At 41.2% G+C, this 18,722-nt stretch overlaps 1 protein-coding gene across 11 annotated transcripts in view; it reads right to left on the bottom strand.

The window, feature by feature from the left end:
* Positions 1 to 17,153, bottom strand: part of LOC122570672 (zwei Ig domain protein zig-8-like) — a 33,941-nt gene extending 16,788 nt beyond the window's left edge. Inside the window, exons 1-3 of one of the 11 annotated variants that reach the window (XM_043733292.1) lie at positions 16,806 to 17,153; positions 15,843 to 16,010; positions 15,448 to 15,659 (exon numbers count right to left, since the gene is read on the bottom strand). The gene's annotated coding sequence lies outside the window, so the exon portion shown is untranslated. The other 10 variants (XM_043733284.1, XM_043733286.1, XM_043733288.1 and 7 more) reach the window with 10 other exon arrangements.
* Positions 17,154 to 18,722: the final 1,569 nt, after the last annotated feature.

Below are 18,722 nucleotides of genomic sequence, written 5' to 3'. Positions count from 1 at the left end.
CACAGTTTCTCTCGTGAAAAAAGCGGCTTTACGTAGAATCGTGATTTGTTCCGGACGAGTCGAATTATCGATCGCAATTTCCATCGATATATTAACGGCGATATGTTCTAGCCATGGCTGGTACTATGCAGGATTCTATAATGTTCCACATACACTCGACATCGTTTCTTCTCCTTTCGTTTCATTTAATTTCATTTCGTTTCGCTCCGTTTCATTTTATTTCGTCTCGTTCGTTGCCATACCTTGACGCGTGGAAGGGTTTTTCCTTCTTTTAGCTCTCCTTTGCTCGTGCGTCGAAGATACGTACCCACCAGAGTTTGACAGATTACGAACGATCTTAGCACATTTACCGCTCGTTTAATTTCATATAACGCACCTTGTTTCATTCGCCTTGCTGCGATTTGCTCGATTATGTTTGCTCGTCTTAGGGCTCTTCTAAAAATAATTTTTCTACTTTACAAAGTCAATTTCAGGATTAAAAAGAATAAGGGCGTTAGGTTGATAAGGCGCAAGATGAACAAGGCAGAAACGCAAAGAGAAAATTGGCTTTCCTTGGGTGGCAGTTGCACAGAGAGAAGCCCCTGTGACTGAAAACGTCTGCTCGTGGCGGAGAAACCACACATAGGGATACCTGAATTATGTATACGTACAACGCTGTAAGCCGACCGTCTTGACGGTGTAACGAGCTGTCGATGTCAAGGCAACGAACGAACGGCAACCCTTGCCACGTAGAATTTATTGGCACGTCATAACGAAAGAGGATGCTTGTTCGCGCCATGTTTCCTCGCCACACCTCCGATTCATGATTCAGACCTCTTCATTTAGTCGGCCGGAACCCTTCGTGTGTCAACGAGTTGTTACGGAGGGTTCTACTATGATTTCATGCCACGTAAACCTTGTTAATACCAAGATACACTTTACGAATTATGTATATACTATGCGATTGAACAATTTAAATGTTACGACGCTCGAATCAATTATATAATCCTACTAAATGCTTCCTTGATTATACGTATTAGCGATTCTATAGAAATGGGAATTATTTGCCAGTGATTTCGTTGTTCGCACTACTTTCTACTTAATTTATGAATTGTAACAAGTTTAGGGTATGGTAGAAGACATGTTGGTATTTTTACAAAAATGAACAAATAAATAACTATATATGATTTTATCGGTATTTTTTCAAAGGCCATCTGCAGGGGACTGAGATTTTAATAAAAGTTTCATGCGATCTATTGTATTTAAAACTTTTTACTTGAAAAAAAGAAAACAAACATTTTCTCACACATTTTGTCGTAAAGAAATAGTTAAAAGATGCAAGGTATCTATGTGGCATAAATACAACCGACAGACACTTTTATCAAGCCCCTAAGATACTCTTTTCTCAGTCCTGTATCATTTTGAGTGAAGTATGCATTCTGAGATTAAATGTTAAAAATTCACAAGCGAATTACTATTGAATTCTGCTAGTAAAAAGAAACTTGAATGCCAATGTTATATTTACGTTGCATTTTAAATGAAACTTAGTAAAAATAATAAACTTGAAGAATAATATGAACTAGGGAACTGAAAAGCTAATTGATTGCGACAAGTGATTATCAACAAATGTACAATTTTAGTTAACCAAAAATGACCACCTGTTACGAAACGTAAGAGGTGCACTAACTCCGTTCAATTACTTTTTACTTATTTCGTGCGATATCGTTCTCAATGCCATAGGTATTGATTTTTTAGAAATAATTTCACAGACAGAGTACTCGAAAATAAGTTCAGATTCATTCACTGAGCATGGATTGTGGGATATGGTTGTTTTTGTAGTTGTGGCATGGCAGGGAACTGACAATTTCACGTACAAGAGGTAATTTTTTAATATAAATAAATTAAATTCATACTTCCACATAATTTGTCTATAAAGTTACGGTTATCCGTATATCAAATATAATACAATTTAACATTTTCAAGAGTGTTGGAACGTGAGAGATTCCCACTTCTGTGAAATCAGTCATGTAATAGATGAAATACAACTCGCACGATGAAGTATACAATCATAATACGTCTTCCAATCGAAAACTCTAAGAGCCTTAATAGATGCACCTTGGTATGTTACCAACGAAACAATACATCGCGACCTCAAGATACCCACAGTCAAAGAAGAAATATCCAAATTCGGTAATAGATAAAACAGAAGAGTTAACAACCACCAAAACCCACTAGTTAGTCGATTATTTGACACGTCGGATCAGATCCGCAGGCTAAAAAGACATTACCCTTTAGATTTAAGCATTAGATTCAACTAGAATCAAACATGCGATAAACACTTATTAAACACGACATAGTACCACGCCAGGAAAATTTACTTATAATTCTCAATGAGAATTGATTGTGAAACTCATTGTGGAATTCATTCAAATAAAAAAAAAGATAATACGTCTTTTCATTGGAACGAATTAAGGCGGATTTACATCTCCGTTCCGATACAGCACTGTTACGGTACGGTTCCGTTCCGACAAACATTTTTGCGGTCAATAAGATAGGACTGTTCCTATATGTATAGTGTAGCGGATCGGTTCCGTTCCTATACGTTGCGTTACGTTTGGCACCGACACAACAAAACATTGAAACAATGCGTTTTAAACGAGACAGTTCACACTATCCGCCACCGACCGGTACGTGAGGTTGCCGTTACGTGATGCTTCATATTGTATAGCAAAAGTATATAGTAAATCGACCTTTATCAGACCATCGTTCCAAAATGATGATTCTATTCCTTCTGTCGTGTTTTCTTCACTCCTTTGTACGCGACTTAGCGATCGTTTCGATATCTTTTTCGTCGATATCGACTTTTTTCCTACGTGCAAGCGTTTCTTCGATTCTTGACCCAAATACTGAGTTTATAGTACCTATGAAGGTGCACTGTGGTCGGTACGTCATGGTGTATTGACGAATAGAACGAATCAAGTAGCAGCATTCACGTAACAATTCCGACGAAATGTACAATTGGTACATAGGCACTTTATTGATCCTTCATTCGTGGTCACTATAATTTGTCATTACCTTCGATACCAGTGTAGTCACGTTATGAAACGATTGAAATTTTTTATGACTCATTTTCGTTCAGTATTGTTTTGGGAAAGCAATATGAGCTGACTTCCACTTGAGCAGTCTTCCGCTTCTAATTTTTCCATCTTATCGTATCGTACCGTATCGTACTGTACCGTATCGTATCGTATCGTATCGTATCGTATCGTATCGTACCGTATCGTATCCTATCCTATCGCATTGCATTGTATTGTACTGAGAAAACTTTCGTCGTTCAAGTTTTACCGTTTCTTTCCGTCCCTTCGTTCTCCTCCATTTGCGCAAGGACGCATTAGACACTGTAGGAACAGGAAGATGGTGAAATGAAAACAAAACCAGAGAACTGGGGAAATATGTAGTAAAAGTAACAAAATGAAGTAGTTTAAGTTCGACGACTTTCAAATCGCTGAATACATCGGCGAATAATCGTTGACCGTTTCCGATGTTGGTAGAACCGAGTTCCGCGTGGAGAATCGATGCTGCGAGCTTCTTTACGTATATAGCACATATACTCGACCGAAGGTTATAAAAAAAAAGAAAAAAAAATTAATGGACTTACGAACTGCAATGATCATCCATACAATCTGTAAGCAGTACGTAAAGTACACCAAGTGACGTTTCGTATGTCCGATCATCGACGTTTATTTTTCGAATCGTGTGCGTTCTACATTAGTTTGGCGATCGAATTGAACAAGCTGATCAATTGAAACACATTGCTACGTGGATACGGCCCTTGCTACGATCGTTAATTATTTCATCGCTAAGGACTCCTCGTTATCACAATTTTTTATCCACAACTTCGTATTTACGGAACATATAAATATACGTTGATTAATTAAAAATTATGATATGACGATACCAATGTCGGATGTGCTACGATTAAAAAAATAACAAACGATCTGTATGCGTGTGAAGAAATATGCGAGGCACAATCATCGACGAACTTGCTATCAAATACGTTATTTCTCTCATATTTATTCTTCTTTCCGCAAAGTCGTATTTATTTCCAGTTCTCCTACTTGTTTCTTAACACTTGTATACTCGCGTAAGGTCTCGTCGGGCTCCAATATGTCCTAGGAAAAAAGCAGCATTTTATTCGACAAGCGATGCCACGCGAAAGATGCCGTTCCTTACTATTCTTTTTCCCTACTCCATCGACTTTTTCTCTCCTTAAATTCCTTGGGACATGGAAGAGTGAAAGGTTGTACGCGTACCCTATCAATGTCAAACGTGGTAAGGTGAGCTCTCGAGATTGCAGCACCGACGAATGGACGAGAGAATGAAAGACGTCCAAAGAAGAGACGAATTCTTGGCTTAAGCCGAGCGTACGGTGTTTTCCTTGATTCTCTTTTCCCTTTTCCGTGTCCTTTCTTTCGCCCGCTCTTTCGTCCGATCGAAGAAGGGACATCGAAACGAGAGAGGGGAATAGGATAGAGCGCGTACCTCTCTTCATCATTCTTGAAAGGCTGATGAATCATGGCACAGAATCCGACGTGAAACCCCTTGTTCGTTATCCACTGGCTAATCAAACTCCCACGTTTTCCTAGTACGCGCGAATCGATTCAATTCGATTTATTAGGTTTTAAAGGGTGTCGAACGTTAGCCATTTTGAAAGTATGGAAATATTCAGATTTACGATTTATCATTTTTTTGCAATTCTAATATTTGTGTCAAATATTTGCAATGGTTGCTGTTAGAGGTATTAGTTGGAGTCGAGAATAAAAAGAAAGAGGTTCACGAAAAATGTCGGAATTGGAGGGATTTCACGTGCGTATGAACGAAAGAGGAGACACGGATATAGGAACGTAGTTAGAGGATGGAGGAGAATGTGGAACCAAGAGCTGATAGGTTTGACGGGATTTAGTGCTTGTAATGCCAAACTCGACGTCTGGTGTTGCGGTCGGCTTCGACCGACGTATTAGGGAACGGCCGCTGGGATTACGGAGCTGGGGTAAACTCGGTCCCGTTCTAAACTGTGCGACATTTTCAAAGTTACATTGCACGATGTATCTCCTCTAAACGTATTAAAACCTCCTATTAGTGTATATACTTGAGCACGTAGTTTGCAGAAAATGCTCATGGTAGACGTAACGCGTCCAAAGAAAAGCAAGTCGAATTCGTTGAAAGGGAAGTAGGAACTATCTGCATATATATAGCTGGATTGGAATCGAAACTGGAATCAAAACTGAATCGTATCAATTTTTTAACGAAACAGGTGAAACATCATCAGCTCGATTGCTCGAGTTTAGTCACGATGCTACACGCTCTTTACGCGATATCTTTTTCGAGCGTCTGTCGACGATGATCCATTTTCGTTGCTTTTGCAGTGATTAACCAGGTAACCAAACTCTCAGTAAACGAGTCATCTCTCGATTATACGACGAACTAAGACATTTATGTACGAAAGCGAACTTGAAATTTTTCGAGCGGTTTGACAGACTGTGGCGCGGCGCGCCGACGCTTTGCCTTGGATTTTCGTGCCCGTCGGATCTTATGCTACGCTTTTGAAACTTCAGGCTGTAGCTTCCTTCACGCCGCGTATTCCATTGCCATTTTTCGAGCGTGTGCTCATTGTAGCCTTTTCGGTATTCTATCTCTATCCCATTCGAAAGGCCTGCATTATAGATCGTGTGAAATCCAAGTGCCTGACCCCAATCGAATACCCGACCCGCGAGAGAAACAGGTACGAGGGAGGAAGAGGAGATAGAGTCGAATAGATACGATGAGGGTAGATATAAGGGTAGAGAGTAAAGTAGAGGAAGAGAGAGAAACATGGTTGAAATCCCATGTGAGTAGGATGGGTCGCGGAAGTAGAGTGCATCGATCAATAAATCTCGATGAAGATAACGCTCATGTAAACGCTTGAACTCTACGACTCTCCGCGTTCCAGTCCTCCGCGACAAGTCTTGCCATCGTTTGCTAATGTTTTCTACCGATTTTTACGCTTTTTACGCATGCTCCGCTAAGCTCTGTTTCTTTGGTACTGACTGACGGTAATGGTACTGACGGTAGTCGTTGCGCTGTTCTCAACTTTAAACCACGCGACCATTTCGTTCATTTTTCAATAGTTCGTATGTATTCGCAGATACGCCGTAATTCTGTTACGTGAACACATAACGCCAAGAAAGTGATAGTTTGATTGTCCAGATCTTGAACCCGACTTCAAAGAGAATTTCTAGTGATTCTTGCCGTAACGAGGGAACGAAACAGGGCAAAACTTAATTACAGTTATAATTACATATAGAAACTTGTGAACGAGAACTTGTGAATGTACAAAGAGTGGACAGAATTTGTTGAACTTCAAAACGCAACCTGCTATTGAGAATCGTCGAAATTTAATTCAAATCGACAGAAGAAGAAAAAAAGACAAATTTATTTTTCGATAAGTATTAGAGTTTAGGAGTACGCAAAAATTGTTGGTTCGGGAAGCATAATTATTGGGAAAAAGCAGAAAACACGGGAAGCAGAACGGATTCGAAAAACGAAACAAAGCGAGAGAGAGAGGGGGGAGGGAGGGAGAGGAGGGCATACAGGAAGAAAAGACACAACAAATACAGGTTATTCGGAGGAAACATGCCGTAAATTGGTCCGGGAATTCTGCCGCTGGCAGTGCAACGCATCGTGCTTATTATGATTAAGTAAAACCATGCTGCAAAATTATTACAGTAGTAGCGAATCTAATACGAAATTAAAAACACTAGGTTGTCGTGCATTATATCAACAATGCCAATATTTTTGTACATTCGGTAAATTATCGCTCGTAAGTACGCATGACGTCGTGAAATTTTTGCGAAGCTTCAGTTTAAACATATTTTCGAGGAATAAAGCTTCCGTCTCTTACGAAAGTCAGAAAAATGAGAACTAGTTGCGTGTACGGCGCAGAGGTTGAATAATAAATCGTATATTTATTTTGATGTACATGGCTACAAATATGAGAATGTTAAATTCGTACTGATTTCTCTAAAATTATAAAGTTAATAGAAACATCGTTACGACGTATATCGATTAATCTCGTTTCATTATCTCCTTCCTCTTGCGCCTCTTTAACTTGTATTTTCTTATTCTTTCAAAAATTGCAAAGTCCAATCCATTTAAAAATGTTTATTCTTATTTCAGAAGATAATCGACGCTGTTTCTCTGGCGTTTCACCAGCACCTATGATTCTTAGTTTGTTCGAAAGCTTCGTATTTACTACAATTTTCTCTCGCCTCAGATTCCCTTTTTCCTAGCCACATAGTTTAAGTTCTCTGCTTTACGTTAGTTTTATCGTTGCGTATTCGTTCAGGCATGTCGAGAAAGGCAAAAGGAATAAATTTGGTTTATCGCGAAATCGCTTGGCTAGAACGTGATATAGGTAAGCGAGATAAGAACAATAAAAATGGTCGCCAATCATCAAATTGGATTCGTTGCAATTTTCTTGATTGAACTTACGACGAATCGTTCGAAGCCGAAAGCTCGCTTGAAAATTTTTCTCGGCCGCACGTGCCGGAAGGAAGCTACCTGCGTTCCGACGTTTTCTTCTACCGTTTCTAACTGATTTACGGGACGATTGCTTTCTTCGCTGCCGTTTTTTTCATTCCTTTCTTCCTTTTGCCTCCGCTTTGTCCCCTTCTTGTTGCGGTTTGCTCTCTGTGCGAAACTTTCTACCTTCGATATCGAAAATTCCACCGTTGAACGTGATCGTTGCTTTCTTTCAAAGCTTCTTCTTTTTTATCAGAACTTTGCCTTTTCCGTTATTTACAGATTATTGATGAAAGTTTGTCGACAGTACGGTATTTGTGATCGTTGCTATTTTCGCCGCTATCAAATATATGGCTGATATAACGGGTATTCGTATCAGAATTCAGAATAATTTAAGAGCGTCGTATGCTCCATGAATGTAGGTACGTAGCACGTATGTGCATGTGTATAACTTGGTGTTTGATCGTACGATTTATCGAATCGAACGGAATATGTAGTAATCGACCATAAGATCAGACGATCGTGGAAACGATTCGACAGAGAACTTTACATATGTTCGATGGGTCCGCGATCCGATATCCATTATCAAGATCCCGAATGTCTGGTTTACGAGTGTTTACCAGCAGGATTTCCTACCGAGACGTCCGTTAATGGCAAGCTAACGATTTTCTGCAGCGCCATTATTCATCGTCGTTGGTACCATAAAGTTCGGCCACGGTCGGTCGGGCTAATGGCGGGTTGCGCCCAAGTAACGGTCCTTCCCTAAATCGAGTATTAAATCGTTCCGCTAACGGAGGACGATAATTTGTCGCTAGGGGCAGGTGTTGAGTTCCACTGGACTTGCACAGGGCTTTGCCTGTTTGTCTTTGGCTACTGAAAACTTTATGCCGACACCAATGATTCAACTAGAAATAGACGATCAATTGAACATAATTTAAGGGACGACGTCACATTTGACGTAACGAATAGAGAAAGCTTCGAAGCAGGTTCTGTCAATGGGTAGCAGACTTTGCCTGCTATCTACTTTCAAAGAAGCATGTTCGAAGCGACCCGGACAGGAGAAGGCTGAACGAAAATCGTGATTTCTCGGTGCCAGGCTGATCAGTGTTTAATCGAGGAGAATGAGAAATCGGCTTTTAAACTCGTTATTGCAATCAGATATATGTGTATATTGTATATAGCAGTCGAGAAGAAACAGATTCTCAGGATGGGAAGAAAAATAGACTATCGGTAATGGGATAGTGACGCTGATAGATCAATCGGTATATGGACGTGCGACGTGAAAAGCGGAAGTCTGCGGTTACAACAGGAGGTAAAATCGAACGCAAATATGGGCGCAGTAGCTCGCGTCAAAACTTGCTCACCGCATATTTGTCTTGACGCGGTTGGTTATTATACGATGATCCAGTGGACAACTCGATAAGCACGCATCTGTCCATGTCTACGTTCAAATAAGTTCCGAATATAGAGTCGTGGTATTTCACGTACGTAGTTGCGCGCGTATTACGCGACGCGGATATGTGACATATCGCGCGCACCCTGCAAATTTCCCTGCAACTTCGTCGATTGCAATTTACGGTCGATTCAATTAATCCACTACTAGCTGTTCGCTACTCACCGATCGTTGCGAGCTATGGCATACCACTATGCATCGATTATAATTGCCCGGATTCGCGGTTGTTCGTTTCATTCGACCATCGTTATTTTCACCTTCGTTCCGTCGAACCATGCGCTACCGGAATTTTGCCGGTGAAAAGAGCGCAATTAGCGGCGTGATATTCGGTCATCTGCATTTTGACGTTACTTCCGCAATAGAGGACCAGGCTGACGATGTTCGCGCAGCATTGTTATTCGAAAATTCGGCGTGACGTAAAATGCGACCGACGAGATGTTCAAGAATGTCTAATTCCTGTTAAAATTATTTCCAGTGCGACGGATAATGCCTCGTTAATAACTCTGCCTCTTTTGAAATTTTGTAAAAACCGTGAACATGCTTTCGTTACAACAAATTATGAATAATCGTTATGACGCTACCCTTTGGCAGATGTTTGTTCCCCGTTTTTCTCTGACAAGGTAACATTAATGCTATTAATACATAGTCTGCAAGTGACAGAATGCCCACGAAATTGATCAAACGTTTTAGCTTCTGGATGATCAATTTAATCGATCGAACGAACTGGTTGGAGTTTCGTGGTGAAATTCTTGTTGGTAACAGGTAACAGATACATAGATTGTTCCGTGTCAGGTTGCAGTAAACGAAGTTAGTGGCCGAGGTTTCACGTGGTTTATTAAACGTTTCAATTTGTCTATTGTTTTTCGCTCTGAATCGCGCTCCCCTGTCCAACCATCTGCCGACAAGGTACTTCTCGTTTATCGGACTTCAGTAGAACGAGTTTGAATGCCCTTTGCCGAGACCATCCGTCGACGTAAAAACGCGAAAGCAATGCGATGCTGCAAGTTGTTATTTTTTTAGCTCATCGCCCGCACCGAAAATCGATAGCATAGAACAAAATATTTTTCCCTCTTTCTAATTCTTTTTTTGGTAGCCGCAGCCGGTGCTCTTTGGCTTTACGTAATGGTCAGTTTCGTGTAACGCGTTTTACGATTTTAAAGATCGGGATCGTCGAGAAAAATGAAACTGAAATATTTAGATCGTTTCGCTTGCATCGAAGCCCATTTTAGAAATCGGTTTTTTTCCGCCAGTACCGTTTATAGCCAGCAGGGGGTTTTTTTTTTGAAGCATGCGAACACCTTGCTGGTGAAAATTTTGAAAAGCTCCAAAACACGTCCGTTGTTCCGAGCTGCAGGATTTCTGGTTGATAAGACATATCAGTCAACAATAGCCATTATCTTTAAATGAAATCTTTTCACGTAAGACCGATGTACTACCTGTTATCGATGCACCGTTCCGTTGCCGTGTTTTAGGTGAGCTGACTGGCCATCGAAGCACCGATTCCCCATTGCAGATGCTATTTCTGATAATAGAACCGAGATACTGATCTCTCTTGCTCGGAGTTAAAACGGATTGTGCGCAATTTTGCGTACGCATACCAGCTGACCCTCTCCGAACGTACAATCCCTCGGAATGGCAGCACCGTCAGATCGGAGGGGTTGATACGTTCCTACGGATTCTTTGCTTTAATGTCGTTTATACGGATCTGACGTTATTAACGAGTTCGTGCGAGATAAGGAAGTATCTCGCAGTCGAGATCGATGAGTTCGAGGGGGAAACACGAACCTACTGACTCGACTCTACTCGACTCTACACGATTTTATTCTACTTGTGACTGATCCATCGAATCGATCGGCTCAACTATCGAGCGTTTAGATATTTTAATTTTCGCCCGATGTTTGTTGTAGAAAAATGTATTGACACTATATCGCTTCTCTGTTGTCTCATACGAACTACGTATCACGTCGTCTTTCTATTTCAATCGATCGCTGTCTACAGCAAGTGGAATTAAAGCGATCGTATAACGTTGACCGATCTTTCGTTTCGCTCGAACTATTGTTAATATCGATGTTGTATTTCGTTTTAATTAGTCGCGTTACGTGGCCGGATAACGTTTACACCCGTAGATATTGTGTTACAGTCGCGATTTCGATGGAAGGCACAAGGGTGTCTTTGAAATGTTTTGACATCGGTTCGAAACGCGTCGCTCGCGATAAATATGTAAATGCGATTGCGCAGCGAAGAGAAAAATCGTAGGGGGAAGAAAATTTTCGATAAAACTAGTTTCCTATTTCAAAGATCGTTTTGGCAAGGTGCATTTGGTCGAATAACGAAATCCGTGGTAGAATGCGGCAATTTTTTTGCAGATTTCTTGCTCCGAATGGCGAGTGCGGAGGACAGAAGTGCTTGGAGAATGATTCGGACCGCGTGTAGAATACGATCTCGTATACGTGGTTATCGAGAGGGTGACTTAAACGATGGCTGAGCTGAATCCGGAACGGAAGTACAAAACCCAAGGAAATGAAATATTCCACTTGGATATTGGACAGATAAGGAATATTCCAGAGAAAATGATCGTTGCATGCGCCTGTTGAAAACTGTACGTTAGATAGTCGTTCTACTACGTAATTTTGGCAGGTTTTCGCAAATGAAGGAGCAGGGCCAAAAGTCTTTACTCAACTCGGTTGGAATTACCTGGTACGATGTACTCTCGTACGGTGCCGTACAGAATTAGCCGGAAAATCGACAGTCGAAACTGGCAATGTGGTACGAGCTTGTTATACGACAATGCTTAATTCGAAGGTTAATCAATCTCGGTCCCTTTGCTCGCTGTTAATATCCTGCCTTACTCGTGTCATCATGTTTAGTCGTGTTTTTAGTCGCGCGTGAAGACGATAACATTTTCATGTACACGAATCTGTACAATGGGACTCGTTTCGTGCATAGAACGCTATCGGACGTCATGAAAACAATAAAAAGCGGAAAATCGAAAATAGATAAGAAAGTGCCACGTTTGACATCAAAGGGAATAAGAATACTGGAAAAATGAGGCGAAACGATTGCGGAAAAACTGATTTCGCGAGGACGTGTGTAACAGAGACTATGGCTTCGCTTTAGAAGTAGGCGAAAATATTTGCTGCGCACGAATTCTTCTCTTGCGACTACAGTTTCCCGGTTAAAATAGGAAAGACAGCGAAGAAGGCGGCTTCGATTACACGCGGGTCTTCTCGTTGACAAATTTCATTTTTTCCTTTTTATATTTATTTCGCATCAATTTATTTAATATATCTTTACTTTATCATGGCGAATAGCAGAGGCTAAGAAGAACGGAGGTAAATGCGTTCGTGCGAACTAATTCCTCGCAAATTGCCCGTGCATGCAAGAAACGGTGACACTGCGAACTGCATAGTCGCAGTTTCATTGTATGCACGTGTAAAAACAAATGAATTCGTACCTTCTATTTTTTCAAACAGTTTGTCAATTGTTCGAATTCGATGTTGCTGCTCGATGCATACAGCAGCAATTTCAGGAAAACAGTTGGCATCAAATCGTCTTACACACGGTACAGTGAAGAATACAACGAGTGAATATACAGGCATAGGCACGTGCATTGGAAAAATATAAACTTGTGTATATATGTACGTGAGCATCTACTTCAGGTTTTTCGTTGGTTGAGGGAAAGAGGAGGGGGAGGAGGACTCCGAAACCACGCGAATTTCGCTCTACGCAGTTAGCCGATGTGCTTAACCCCGGGGTTATTCGAGGGAGCACTATATAAGGAAACTTCTTCTTCCTTTTGACAATTGAATTGAGAAATGTTGTTACGAACTTGATAATTGCAATTTCATTATCGGGCTGACGTATACATACGTATCATGTATGTACAATACATCGTGATTAATATTTCAGTCAAGGGACCGGGCAGTGATTCGAGCAAACGACGACGACGACGACTGCGAAAAGTTTTTGTTTAGCCCTTTCTAGATCAGTCCAGCGATCAGCATGATCAGCGGAATTCGCAAAACGTTGCCACGGTGGGAATGAAGAAAAAGTAAAGGCAAAGTCTGGCTGCGTGAACAGTTGAATATCAAGGAAGAAGGGAAGGACAGTCGATATTTGGACCGCAGGTGCTGTGACAACGAAGAGCTTGCGGTAGCTCGGCGTGGCCAAGGCTTTTTACGAGTTTTCAGCGCTAAACTTGCATTTCTTTAGCGAGCGCAAAGGGAGGTGGAAGGAAGACAGGAAGTCGGTAGTGGTGGGCGGAACAGGCACGAAAGAAAGAGAAAGACCAAAGAGGAAACTACTATCCCGCTGATTTTATTCAAATTTTCTCCAGGCGAAATATCCACTTCCTTCGAGCTTTTCCTGCCTGTTCTTTCTCTACGAGGTTCACTCTTTTGCATTTTAGCTAGCCGATACAGGCGAAAATGCGGCGTCAACGAGGAGTCAGTCGCATCGTGCTCTGCTTTTGTTCCTTTACAGTCACGTATACTTATTTTCTGCTCATTTCAACATTTTCTCGTTTCTTCGCGAATTTCCTCTCCTTTCTCTCGTAAAGAACGCGCCGCGAGTTTCGTTCACCGACCTTGCGTTGCTTTGTCGTCCAATGGTCTGCCAATTATCGCGCTATATATGCGTCTATCGAAGCGAGAATACTCAATGATACGACGGACGATCGATAACGTTTTAAACCGGTCTTGGTTTAGTCGTATATTTTATTTCGAGTTCTTATTATTCCTTGTTTTCTTTTATTCGTTCCTACATCTTGTCGTTGGAGAGAAGAAATCGCGGAAAGGCGATTCTACATGGTGATTTATTAACACACTGAAATGAAACGAAACACCGAATCCGTTCGGTATTTTTCTGTTGAACGCGACCAGAGAACGTAGTCTCGTATAGTTTGGGAAATTGACGGTCCACGCGATACGATAATCGCGCGGAAACTGTTCGGCCGAGCGTTTCAATTCGACGCTATCCGAAGCTATCTTATTTTCCGACAATCGATCACGCATTGTTGCACGAAACACGAATGCACGATTCATATCCAATTCTTTTCTTTTCAGGGAAAGCTCTGTTAGAACAATATGAAAAGTACAATACATAATTGTACTTTGCTCGTCGAACAGCGCAAACAGATAGTTCCAATTTATTTAAATTTTCTACTAAACAAATAAATAAATAAATGCAGTAGGAAAGAATTGTGCGTTAAAGGAAAAGAGGAAGTGATTGCTTATTCGAACGGTTGCCCTTTGACATTATTGTAGGTTAACACGTGCTTTCTTTATTTAATATTTAAAAGGCGAATTCAAAAGCGTTTCTCTTTTTCGAATCAATTGCGATTGCGAGTATCGCATATATTCTTGGACTAAATCTTGGCGATCTCGTGAGTAAACGATTCTAATAAAACGCAACGTTGGCAAAGATCCTCGGGATTTCATAGATTACGGTCGGTTTTGTTTCCCTTTCTTGAGCCGAACCTCGGTTTTGAGTTTTTCCCCGGCCGCAATTCAGTCGAGCATGAGAATGACGGACGGTTTGCTTGGTGCGATTAGAAGAGGATCGTCCTCTTTTTCCGAGCAGGAGGAAACAAAGCCACGGGTCTAAACGCAGCTGTCGAGCTTGCTGGATGTTTTTGCTTGTGCTTTTATCTTGAACGTCGAACATTCAATGGGATTAGGGAATAAATGCACGAAACGCAACGATGACATCTTAACCGAATTTCAACCATACAGTCTAACAAAAGAATCGCACTTGGCGCACGTTGTATAGATTTTTCATCGCTAAAGCTTTATTGAAAACTTTTCATCGCGAAGAATTGCGATTGCATCGCCACCACAAGTTATACATATATATGTATACGTATCTCAGTTTAATAGTCTTTAAAATAATAAAACGTTGAGTAGAACTATTCGTCGTAGAACTGTCTGGCGGAAGTTTACCGTTCGTCGTCGAGAGAACTTATGTATATAGAATAGAATAGAAATCCAGGCACGTAAGGAACATTGGGTCTGCGTTATTAAATTATACGACACTCTTGTGTCGGAAAATGTGACGTATTTTACGCTCGCTTTATACAGCAAGTAAAATAAAATATAGTCACGCGTTAATTTTTCTTTAGTAAAGCTCTCTCGAGCGTTGGATTGTTCGATTCCTTGTTATCGTAGGACGTGGTATTTCCTTTGTCTGTCATTTGCGATTTATCCGTGCAACACTGTTAAAATGATAAAATGTAAAATCCGTCGAGTTATATTTTATATCTCGATTGATTCGAGGTGAATTGAAACTGATGTATTCAAGACTGCGAAAACGAATGTCATTTAGAATCGTTTAAAATTCCGTCATTACTACCATTGCATCGTTCGATGGATTACAGCGAAAGCGATCAATTCAGCGAGATCGAATCGTTATGGATTACGTACACCTTGGGAAGAAATTGATATAAACGTTCTATGTACCTAGTTATCTCCGGCTGCACAGCTATGGCGTCAAAGTTGTCTCGTCTATCTCTGCGTCGTTGTAATTTGTGGTATAAAGTTTACTGTTCGTGTAATTGCGGTGTCATAATGTCGAAGGAGGTAACTAGCGGTGCAAAGCCGCCGATGCGGTAACTCGAGTGTTGGAGGGACTGCATTTCGAAGCTAATTATGGTCCAAAAATTCGCGTTTTTCTACATTAAATACAATCCTTTGAGATTTTAGACTTGGTAATAATTTTCTAAGGCGAATTTTCGATCGTTGACGAGAGGAAACGTAGGACAGAAATCGGAAGATACGGAATCGATGGAGCAAAATCAGTTAAGCAAGTTTGTACATACAATGAATTTTGGACTATGTCCGATAGAAGCTCTTACCACTTATCGTTCGACGAAATCGTGAGCCGTACTTCGAACAAGCATCATTCTTCGCATGTGTTGCAACCTGTGTTTTTCGTTCGTCGGAGCAAATTCCGTATGAAACTTTTATGCATCTAACGTCTTATTAGCTTTCCAAATGCAATCGAATATTTCTTGCATTTGATTCTAGAAACGTAAAATTATCGCTACTATGAAAGGAAAGAGAAGAATGCGCAAATAAAATAATCAGAACGAACGAAGGAAAAGAGATAAACGTAGGCTTGTGATGTATAATAATTTAGATGTAGTAAAAAGAAAGCAACGGCATTGGAATAAAACGAGAACGTTTCTTATCTACGAGAAAGCGTGTCCGCGCGTTGTACGATAGTTGTGATCCGATTAATTTCACTGAAACTAGCAACGCCTATGCAGATTCGGTTGCACTCTGTACAAGAGATTCAATTAGTCACTGATTACGGATATAAATGCATTTACGAGGCAGCAACGAAACGCGTGTCGTATTTAAGACCATTGTAAAGAGAATAGAATCCAGTAGTAGTAAACTAAATTCATTTGAAAAGCCTCGCTCCAATATATCTGCTAGGATTAGAAATGGAATTTTGAAATACGAGCATCGTAAATGCTACTATTTCACCAACAGTCAAATAGCTTAACGCATATATTTTCTGACGCAATGATTGGTCGATGGATCGGAAGAGGCAAATGGATCGTGAAAGCAATGAAATTGCAACGGGAATGAAATTCTTTCGACCTACAGACATTGTTCTCGATTGAGTTTCGAATGGGCACAAAAATTTATGTGACGATATACGTGTATGCAAAACGGCATGCGAGGATGAAATCCGATGGTCTTCGATAGATTATCGGATGGTATGCGTCGTCCTCGAAGGACATTGAACAAAGGTGTAAAAAGAAAAATAAAATATTATAACGACACAGACACGACTTGCAAGCGTATACCGAGCAAGAGTACACACGAGCTACTCGTAATCACGTTGTTTTAGTTTACGCGTGTCGTAGTGCACGGGAACTTTGTACGTACGTACGACAGATTTGCTGCAAATCCGAAACACAGACCGATCACGAACAATGAGAAACGAACTTGCGATCGGAGAGACACGCGAAAATTAGACGATTCAGCGAAGACGCTTTGGATGACGTACGATGACACGCGAATCGTTGACGATTGATCGATGCACCCGCAAGCGCCAGATAGTGAAAGGGTAGAGGTATGTAGGTGTGTCGACGTTTTGGCGCGAGGACAGTCGTAATTGCTCCGCGACGAGAACACGAAACCGTGCGTTTCAAGTTCGGCCGACGACTGACGAACGTACCTGGGCACGACGCCTGCGCCCGTTCGTGGCCAACACACCTCGACGCGTTACGACCGTGCCGCGCGCATCACGCTTTGCCGATGCATCCAGATTACTGTCTACCATATCGCTGCACAAGGATTCCTTTGCACGGAAATGCAAATCCTGCAACAGAAACAGTTTAACACTGTGGCTTCGTAACATCGTCCTTGCTTTTGCCACAAGTATTACCATCGGTACCGCTATCGTCACTATGATTATTCGGTTTGCTTCTTCATCATACCTGAGGTGTAGCTTTCTTTCTTCGTTATATCGTAAAATCGTGTCTGCTTGTATCAACAAGACCGTGCGACAGATGTTTGAACCATCAATTAGAGAAAAGGAGTTGGTGCCACGATGGGGAAAGTTTCATCGGAAGTTACCAAACGAAATTACAAGATGAGTGAAACGTCGAGCGAATAAGACGAACGACCATGGTCGATGTTTGGTTTGATCGTTGTTTGAGATTAAAATTAAGTCGTGGTTCGTTTCGCGCTAACGAGGCCATGGTCCTTAATTGGGATGAAATAGTCCGAAACGCGATAAAAATCCTTATCCGACCTTTTAGCCCCCTTTCGTTGATCGTTATCGTTTGTCAGCGATTAATAATATCCAAGTTCAATCAGTCGTCGTTAGTGATTTCACAGTATTCAACTTGAATGTCTTCGAGTGGACACGGTGTAGATACGGTGTGCCTACGGTGATGGGAAAAAAAAATCAAAGCGAAGAGCACGGACGAACGAAATTTAGAAGATAAAATACAGAGGAAACGCGGCATATCTATTAATAGAGAACGCAAATGGAGATGGAAAAGGTGACTGGGCAAAGATACATATTCCTTTTCTTAGTCTTATTAGGTGTTCCTTCCTGCTGGATCCACGCGTGACAGATTGGCAATGGAAATGACGGGTCAGCGTTTTCCGCCAGGTGTGGAAACGCAAAGAGAGAAGTTACCGGATTAAACGGTTCGCCCCTCGTCCGACCGTAATAAGAGTCAGCATCTTTTTCTGGGCAATATTTCACGTCGTTACACACCATTTACTCGCAATTAAGATTCGGAAATTTCTGTAGGATGCAGTTTATCGAGAGCGTACCGACTTTCCCATTTTCACCAACTCTGAACGTCTTATGTTTGCGGCCTGTCGACGCCTACCTATCGCACCCCCCATTTTCGGCCTCGCTTATTATTCTGCTCGTTCTCTACGGATAATGTTGCCAGCGAATTGCTGTCGGAATTTTTACGTCTTACGATTCCACGTATTTCGCTTTCGACGTTTCGCTCACGGTGACCGTTATTTTCAACGAGCAGCCATTTTTTTACAACTTTCGCAGTTATTGATTTATGCGTATACCTACACACTTTATTTATTTCATCACCGTTGCGGTTCTACGTAGATAAGCATCGCGAGAAAATATATAACAATTAACGAATTTGTAAAAAGTGAAGCGTCATTGAAGCACGCAATCGATATCCTGTCAAACACTGATTTTTACATGGACGCTTTGACGTACATATATTACGCGA

Source organism: Bombus pyrosoma, linkage group LG9 (assembly GCF_014825855.1).
Source record: "Bombus pyrosoma isolate SC7728 linkage group LG9, ASM1482585v1, whole genome shotgun sequence".
Lineage (NCBI taxonomy): Eukaryota > Metazoa > Arthropoda > Insecta > Hymenoptera > Apidae > Bombus > Bombus pyrosoma.
This window is presented reverse-complemented; position numbering and strand designations above follow the sequence as displayed.